At 42.3% G+C, this 9,547-nt stretch overlaps 1 pseudogene; it reads left to right on the top strand.

The window, feature by feature from the left end:
- The first annotated feature begins 277 nt into the window (after positions 1 to 277).
- LOC112890454 overlaps positions 278 to 9,547 on the top strand; it is a 47,976-nt pseudogene continuing 38,706 nt past the window's right edge.

The following is a 9,547-nucleotide window of genomic DNA, read 5'->3' as shown; positions in this document are numbered from 1 at the left end:
ATCTCAAGTGGTCTAGTCTGGTATAGTTAATGGGTTAGATGAGTATATAGTAAGCTGCAGGATTTATGGAAAGGTGTACAGACAAAATAATAATTGGTCGTAGGGAAGTCACTATAAAAAAAAAAGAGCACTGAATGGCTGGTTGGTCCTCGAAGTGGTGGAACACTAGACCCACCAAACCCACCTCCACTGCAGCACTAGCAACAGAGTTAGAATTGCATCACACAGACTGCTTCTTTGCGTACCCAAAGAGGGGCAGTGGGAGAAGGAAGTGGACATGGAGGAGGAGATCCATGGCATCGTCATCATCGGCGGCGGCATCTGCGGCCTTGCCACTGCTCTAGCTCTACGTCGGTGAGGCCACACCCCTAATTTCCTTAGATTCTAGGCAACGTTGCTTTCCTGCTTCCAGAATCATCTTGTGCGTAGTATAAGACGCCAAATATTTCAAGCATCTCTTCATGAGAAAGTTTTTACTTGAATGGAATGGGAAAACTGCATGCTTAGCCGATTAAACCACTTAGCGGTCCTTGAAATTTGCATCCAAACGAAATTCATTGGTTTTATTCAAATTTCTCTGTCCACATATGAGAAGACGCATTCAAGTTCATCCACAGGTGTAGAATTGAAACAACATTCAACAGAGACTAATAATATTTTGGTGTATTATTCTTGTTCATAATCACCTACTGACTTGCAAACAGGAAAGGGCTAAGTAGCCTTGTGTTAGAGAAGTCAGACTCTGCGTTCAGATGGAGTGGCCATTGGTGTTCACGCCAACGGATGGCGAGCCCTGGAACAACTTGGCCTTGCAACTGAGCTCAGGGAGACCGCCAGCATAATTACTGAGTAAGCATTCCAGTTTTTGGAGATTTGAATGCGTCATATCGTTTTTCTATTCACTTAATTGTTGGAAATTTTTCATCTAAACACAACTAAATTCATAGCATGAAAACATTGTTGCTGACATAAAGGGTTTGTCAAATCAAAGATTAGACTTTCTTTGGCAATAAAGATAGGATTTCTGAATCACTCATGTTATACGCTGGCATCTCAGGCATCACAATGTGTGGCCGAAGCAGAACAAGACCACCCTCAGACCTACCAGGTCAGTACATACACATAAAATTATTTATCATGACATAATCCAATGTTACAAACTCCATATTTTTCGTTGTTCCACACATGCATATATTATACTGAAAATATGTCATACTGCATGACAGTAACCTTGCTAATAGGGCACCAGATTGAGCAACGTTGCCTCCGTAGTAGGGTAGCAGGGGCTAAATCCACCCCTTACCCACTCCACCCCAATGCATATGGAGATCAAATAGCAACCTACCCCAGCCTAAAAGCTCAACTAAATAATCCACCCCGTCTTGCCCTATTTGATTCTTAAACCCATGGGTATGGCTAGACCTACTAATTAAATTTACCACAACCCACGTTTAACTCTATATATATATATAGCTAAACTGAGCAGAATTACTGAATATATATATATATACCCACGTGCAGGTCTAGCCACACCACTTTGCACAGAGTAGCTGCCAGTCATACTGAGTCATCTCCAACAAATTTCAGTCAATTTCGATAAAATTTTATAGTATGAACGCGAGGCTTTATTTCAAGGGTGCAGCTCTTGATATGGGGCCACGCGCAGGTCTAGCCACACCGTTTTGCATAGAATAGCTACCAGTCGTACTGAGTCATCTCCAACAAATTTCAATCAATTTTGATAAAATTTTATAGTGTGAACGTGAGGTTTTATTTCTAGGATCCAGCTCTTAACGTGGAGCCCACGCGTAGGTCTAGCCACACCGCTTTGCATAGAGTAGCTACTAGTCATACTGACTCATCTCTAACAAATTTCAGTCAATTTCTATAAAATTTTATAGTATGAACGCGAGATTTTATTTCCAGGGTCCAGCTCTTGATGTGAGGCCCACACGTAGGTCTAGCCACACCGCTTTGCATAGAGTAGCCGCCAGTCATACTGAGTCATTTCCAACAAATTTCAATCAATTTCGATAAAGATTCATAGCGTGAATGTGAGGTTTTATTTCTATGGTCCAGCTCTTGACATGGGCTCCACGTATATGTCTAACCACACTGCTTTGCAGAGAGTAACTTTCAGTCATACTGAGTCATCTCCGACAAATTTCAATCAATTTTGATAAAATTTTATGATATGAATGCGTGGTTTTTAATTTTAAGGTCCGGTTCAACGTGGGACTCACATTAGTTTGGCCCCAATCTGCTCCAACCTGCATTTACATAGAGAGTAAATTAGTTCATTAGCCCTAAAAAAAGTTGAGGTTAGTTTTTGGCCCTTTTTCAATTGAACTTGATTGTCTCGCCCAAAACGAATTTCGTTTTGGTTTGGTTTTTGGCCCTTCCGTTAGTTTGACAAGCTAAGGGTGTTAGTAGCAATGTGAAATAACTTTTTTACCCCAGAGCTAAATGGAACGCTACAGGAACGTAGAGTAAATTATACAAGCATGAAATTTTTACTTTTATATATATATTTGCACGTGACATCACACAATGTACGCCACACTGTACAAACACTGCAATGGCCGTACGTCTGAATCGCTACACGCAAGTATACGAACCTCTACGCTACGAATACTCTTCACAAGACAATACTGTAATGTTCTGATCCACTACTAGTCCAGCGAGGCCAACGGGTTGAGCCTGCCTGCCTGCCCTGCCTGTAATCGCGGCGGCTCCTCTAATTGCTACGAAGCCCATGCGCACCTGGAGCTCGCGTCGGCCTCCTAACGATTTCTGTGGTCAGGCGGTGCCGTCCACGCGGGCTTGGTGACGCCGGCGCAGGCGTCGACGAAGTCGCCGTCGATGAAGTCGGTGGAGAAGACCTGCAGCTTGTCGCCGAGGCCCTTGGCAAAGGCCTCGGCGATGAAGAGGCGCGCGTAGCCGTGGATGCGCTTGGTGACACGCACAGCACTGGGTTGTCGGCCTTGGGCATCACCGTGTTCTCCACCCGGTAGAAGATGCGTTGGTCCGCCACCGGCAGCTGCTGCCCCAGGAACTTGAGGTTGCTCTCGAACTTGGTCTCCGGCAGGTCCGTGTCGATCCAGTTGTCCTTGAGGTACCCAGCGCTCCATAGCGGGCCCCCGGGCTTGGCGCCGGCGACTCGCGGGGCTTCCCACTGCGAGAAAATAGAAACCATCGAAAATAGACAGAAAACTGTTGAAAATATATATTTTCATCAGTCGGCCTACAAAAATAGGACCGACGGAATAAAATCGATGAAAATAAATGCATTTTCGTCGGGCCGGCAAAAATGCATTTCTTTTCGTTGGCCAAGACAACCGACGAAAATGTACACCATATTTTCGTCGGCCAGCACAGCCGACGAAAAAGATATAGATTGTTTCATCGGCCTCGAAGACCGATGAAAATAATCGTTGTTAGTTTCGTCGGCTCTCCCAGCCAACGAAAATACTGTACACTCCAGTTTTTTCGCCGGGCCGACGAAAATACTGAGCGCATGCTAAAAAAAACAGCTGCTGCATACTAGTTTTCCAGAATTACAAATAGCAGTTAATTACATAAAAATAGTCATCCATAAGCACAACATACCACAGCATTCATACATCATCACGCAATCATGAAATACATCCCATAAGTGCAATCATGAAATCCATAGTCTAAATGATATATATATGTCAACCAAACCTAAAAGCACAAATCAATAAGGGGTAATATTATGTCCGCTGCCATCGTCACCTCCAAAAATGTTATGCGTTGTCAATGGTGGCGTGGACGGACTGCCAGAAACACCTCGAGGATGACTACTCGTCGAACCCTAATTATAGATAAAGTTAAATGTATATATATATATATAAGAAAATTTGATCATTGCTACTTATACGGAAGAATTACCACTTGTGGAGATGGTAGATGCATGTATGGTACAAAAGTCGGCGGTGGTGGAGAAGGCGAAGGAAGAGGTGGCAAATTAAATTGTGATCGAAGGGTAGCCGCTAACATTTCCTAAAAACCGATAATAGATCAAATATCTTATAGCAATAAAAAGTGCACATAGCAATGAAAAGTGCACAACGACTTGAAAAATATCAAACTTGCATAATACCAGAAGCTGTCGTTGCTGAGCGAAAAAACCTTGCATGTACTCATGTTATTGCCTTGCCCACTCCTCTTGCCTCTGCATCGCCTCTCTATGCTGCCTTATCTCCTCTTGCAGTTGACTTTCCTTTTCGTAGCCCCGACAACTCCAAGAGGACTGAGAAGACCTTGCCTCACTTAAAGCACCACTTGTATCAATAACACCATTCAACATGCTGAACCTGCCATGCTCCTTCCCTCCCCCGCTTGAGTATAAGGCACCAACATCCACATCACTCCTCCTCCAATTGTACTCCTCCCCATGACGTGCCACCATTTCATCACCATATTAGATCTACCGTTCAAGCAAGCAATATTATGACAATATTCGAATCATCGCATAATTGAAATCAAATTATTTTACTAACCAGAGTTTGTGTGGCATTTTCACTACAAAGTAACTCTAGCTGTGTAGGATCTGCGTCGTGGTGGCCTCGAATGTATGTCTCAATATAGCTTGGGGTCACCCACTTTGTGCCTCCTGCCAAAGAAGAAATTGTGATATTGCAAAAAAGTACATAGTAATCAAATTGAAATAATAAACACATACCATTCGACTAGCCAAACGAAGGTGTCCATCGGCCCCATATCTTTGGGTAACCCGTGGTCCTGCTTGACGATTAGCTCTCTTCATGTTGGATTTTTCACAAAGCTAGGTGAAGCCCAATAAGCACAAAGTGCTCGCCAAGCATCTGGACACTTTCTCAACCAAGGCAAACCGCTAATATCAACTTGAAGATACTCATCCTCTCGGGGATATATCTCAGAAGCGCCCAGTTTCTTGTTCATATCTTGCTGCTTGATTTTCTTGTAGTATAAGCAAACACACTATATACGAGCATTGGACATCATGTCCCTAACCATACTAATTATATTTTCTGCAACATTGCGCTCTTGATGCATTACATCTAAATTATGTGGAAGGATCAAAGCAGTAGCATAAGTAAGGCTCCAAATAGTAGCTATATGAGTCCAATTATGATCCTCTTTTACCCTTCAAACCCATCATCCATGGCAATTAACAGACAATGGCTTGCCGCAATCTCCTGACCGGTCAAACTCTTGGGTGGACCCTTAGTAACGATTGTGTCCTTGCAAAAGACATCTCTTTGACTCCTGAACGGGTGGTCATGAGATAAGAACCGACGGTGATAATAAAAAAAGCAGAAGTTGCCACCATATTTTAAACGAAAAGCATCCGTATCACCCATGCATACCGGACAACATAGACGACCGTGCGTGCTCCATCATGAGAACATTCCATATGCAGGGAAGTCATGAATAGACCAAAGAAATGCTACCCACATATTGAAGTATTCCTTCCTACTGTTGTCATATGTCCTAACTCCATTCCACAAGTCATGCATTTCATCAATCAATGGTTGCATGAACATGTTCAAACGCTTACTGGGATTGTCAGCCCTGGTATAATGAGAGTCAAGAACACATACTCATCCTTCATACATAATGATGGTGGAAGATTTAATGGAATTGTAATCACTAGCCAACATGAGTATGGGGTAGCATTTGAGTTAAAAGGAGTGAAGCCATCAGTGGCCAACCCAACACGCACATTCCGGGGGTCTCTTGAAAACTTGGATCATAATGATCGAGAGCCTTCCAAGCCGTACCATCAGATGGATCACTCATGCATCCCGTATTATTACGAATTCCCTTTTTGTGCCATCTCATATGTTTTGCAGTCTTCTGAGATAGGTACAACTGTTGAAGCCTTGGTTTCAAAGGTAGGTACCATAACACCTTAACGGGCACACTTGTTATCTACACACTTCCATCTTTATTCACTACCTTCTTGTATCTGCACTTCTTACAAAATGAACAGTACTTGAGATTTTTATTTTTTTCCAAAATAACATGCAATTGCTCTCACACATATGGATTTTCTGATACGGCATCCCTAAACCATCCAACAGCTTCTTTGAGTAGTAAAAGTCTTTCGGGAACTTGTGAGGTTTTGGAAGCATGTCCAATATTAAGTCAACAAGATCATTGTAATAACTTACTGAAAAGTTATACTTCGACTTAATAGCCATTAACCATGTCACAGCAGCAAGCTGTGATAGAGTAGTGGCCCCATGTAATGGTTCTTTTGATGACGCAAGCAAACCAAAATATTCCGGGACCTCAACAGCATTCTCAACATATTTGATAAAATCATCCATCATTGCGTCCATCCTATCTTCATTTTCCTCAAAGGTATCAACTAGGTTGTATGCCTCCTGCTCCTGTGACTCCCCATGCTCGTACCACCTCTCATAATTCAGCATGAAACCAGTCTTGCAGAGGTGACGCTCCATATCAATCTTGACTTGACAAGAACAATTCTGATACTTGTTACATCGACACTTTGTCAAACCACCACCAGGAGACAAGAAAAATACATGATCAACAAAAGCTTGTGTGTTGACCATCCACTCTCGCGTAGGCATTTTGTTACTTCTCCAACCATCATACATCCAACTTCGATCATTTCTTATTTTCTCAAACTAGCTGCTTCATTAACGAAAGTGAGAAATGTTACTTCATTACCGATACTAAGCAAACAAAAATTATCAAGCATATGTAAAACAAATCTTTTTAGATATCATTAATGGTATATATTTTCTAAGAAATGAATCAAAAATCTTATAACAATCACAAATTTCTACTAACAGAGTCACAAATATAGGTACAATAAGACCAACCATATTTCTAATAGGATTAAGCAAAAGACAACTACAATCAACAGGTTAATACCTAAGCTCGAGCAGGGGACGGCTGAGACGAGCGCGTCAGCGGCGGCTCGGGGGTGTGGGTGGCAGCAGCACGGGGGGCAGCACAGGCAGCATGGGCAGCAGCATGATGGGCAGCATGGGCGGCAGCACAGGGGGCGGCGGCGCAGGGGCCGCGACGCGGGGGCGGCCGCGCGCCGGGGCGGCGGTGCGGGGGTGGGGCACGGGGGCGGCCGCGCGGGGGTTTGGCGGCATACAAAGAAAACGTGCGTGGAGCCAGTTCGCTACTTAGTGCAATTGTATTTTCGTCGGTCAAATGACGCCGACGAAATTACACTTTATTTTCGTCGGCCTAGGTTAAGCCGACGGAAATATTACCTTTGTTTCGTCGGCCGTGACCGGGCCAACGAAAATACGTTTAATTTCGTCGGCTTGGGTAGGCCGACGAACTAATTTAGTGGTTTTCGTCGGCTTGCCATAGGCCGACGAAAATAAATTCGGCCGACGAAATTGAGCTGTTTTGGTGTAGTGTCCACACGCATATCACCCGTCGCGGGAGCAGCTCCGCAATGGTCTTGTGGAACACCGCCTCGTCCTGTGGGATCAGGTGCTCCGACCCCAGGAACGCATTGCCGGACGCCGACAGCCGCGTGGCCAGCGCCTACTTCTCGGTGGCCGGCGCCCAACCCCGTAGGCCCCTGGCTGCAGCAGCCGGCGAACAGCCCGAGGACGAGGTGGATCCGGCGACCCTGCATGGATGTCACACCCTAAAACATTTAATTTTAGGATGTGACTATCTTTTACAATGTGTTCATCTATCAATAAGATTTTTCAAGAATTTTAAAGATTTTTCTGGCAATTATTCTATTTATCCAAGAGCTAGATCCATTTTTTTTTACTTGGAAAGCTCTAAAATTCTTTTTCATGTGTCCCAAATATTTTATTTGGAATCCTCGTGACCCAAATTACCTCCCGAGTTTCCTCGGAAATTTTTGGGATTCTTCCGGATATATTTTTGTTGGTTTGAAATATTTATCTGGAATTTTTTAGATTTATTTTGAACTTAAAAATATGTTTTGAAAAATATTTCTATTTTGATTCTCATCGTAGTCGAACCAAGCCGTATCTTGTTGTACATCCTTTTAATCTTGTCTCTTCGAATCTTTAAGAGGTTCCATCGAGCTCCCGATCCTCTAACCATTCTCCTCGATCAGGTCATGCTTGAAAACGATGCCTCGTGGCTCGTCTTTTTGTGTTTTTCTGACGACATTCGATCACCATCAGCCCAGGAACAGAACGGAACAGAACAGCTGCCGCGACTTCCTCCTCAAAATTCGATCACCTCGATGCGTCTCCGTGGTAAGATAGGTGGAATGGAATCCCCTCGTCGTCCTCTTTCATTTGCCCTACTTAGCTTCCCGCGATCTCCCGTACCCAAAATCGACGGGAATTTGAGCTACAGTACCGCTGGCGCCATGGGTGCTGTGCTGTAAAGGTTTTGCGATTAGGTCCCTGGAAGATTATGTAATTTTCTTGTTCTTTCCTGTGTCTTGCAGATTTCGCAGAAAACCCCCTAGATCTATTACATCTTCTCAATCCAGCCCCATCCGTGGTATATTTCAGATCTAACCCCAAACTTTTCAGTATTTGCAAGTATTATTTTCTGAGTCTAGTATTTCTTTTCTGCTAACCCCTGAAAGCTATAGTTAATTGCGTATAGGTCCCTGCAGCCCTGTTTTATGCATAGTTTCCACGTTTTAGATCCGTTTTGATCCGTTCTTTTTGCGTTAGTCTTCTAAAACCCTAAGCTATCGTTTAGTAGTGTTGTTGAACCATAATTCCTGTTTTTAAAATTAGATATCAATTTAATTTGAATAATATCCTCTCATCTAGTTTTCCGAAATAAAATCCAATTAAGTCTTTATTCCGGTTTTCATAATTAATGTTAATTTGATTAATATCCACTTAAATATGTTTGTAATTTAATCTATTTAGTTCAACTCGAATCATAAAGTTATGCGTTTAGATGTTCTCACAAATTTTCTTTTCTAATTAATTGTTTAATTCGGATAATTTGTACATAGAGAATTATATATAAAATTTGACTAAGTTCTATTTCATCTTTATAAATGCAAAGAATATGAATTAATTATAATTAGAGATATTTCTTTTTTATATCTTTTATATTAGTTTTCTAAATTAAAATAAATGAAAGCCTATAGTTCTTTTATTCCTTTTATAATATAAATCTTCAGATAGCTGTATCTTTTCAACCCTACCTCCGTTTTCCGCGTTTCTTGCGCTCTTTTGACTGTAGCAACGAACCCTACTCTTTAGTATGCTCTTTTAAAGCTTTCTTTTTATTTGGTGTACCCGTTCTTAGTTGTTCTTATTTGTTTATTTGCTTGTATGATTTCGGCCCGATGCTGTATGACGTTAGAAAGAGCGTGATCCAAGAGTTTTGAAGATTTAGAGTTTCAAGAACAAGAGTTGAAGACTCTGAGCAGCTATTCTCTAAAAGAAAGGCAAGTGTTTCCTTGATCATACTTTTGTCCTAATAATCATAATAAATATAACTTTTTCTTTATATGCATGCATGTGTCCTAATTTTGAGGGATCCTAATTAAGGATATGCCTAGTCTTTATGATCATTCCTTGTC

This window comes from Panicum hallii, chromosome 4 (assembly GCF_002211085.1).
Source record: "Panicum hallii strain FIL2 chromosome 4, PHallii_v3.1, whole genome shotgun sequence".
NCBI classification, from domain to species: domain Eukaryota; kingdom Viridiplantae; phylum Streptophyta; class Magnoliopsida; order Poales; family Poaceae; genus Panicum; species Panicum hallii.
Note: the sequence above shows the minus strand (reverse complement) of the source record. Positions and strands in the feature narration are given on the sequence as shown.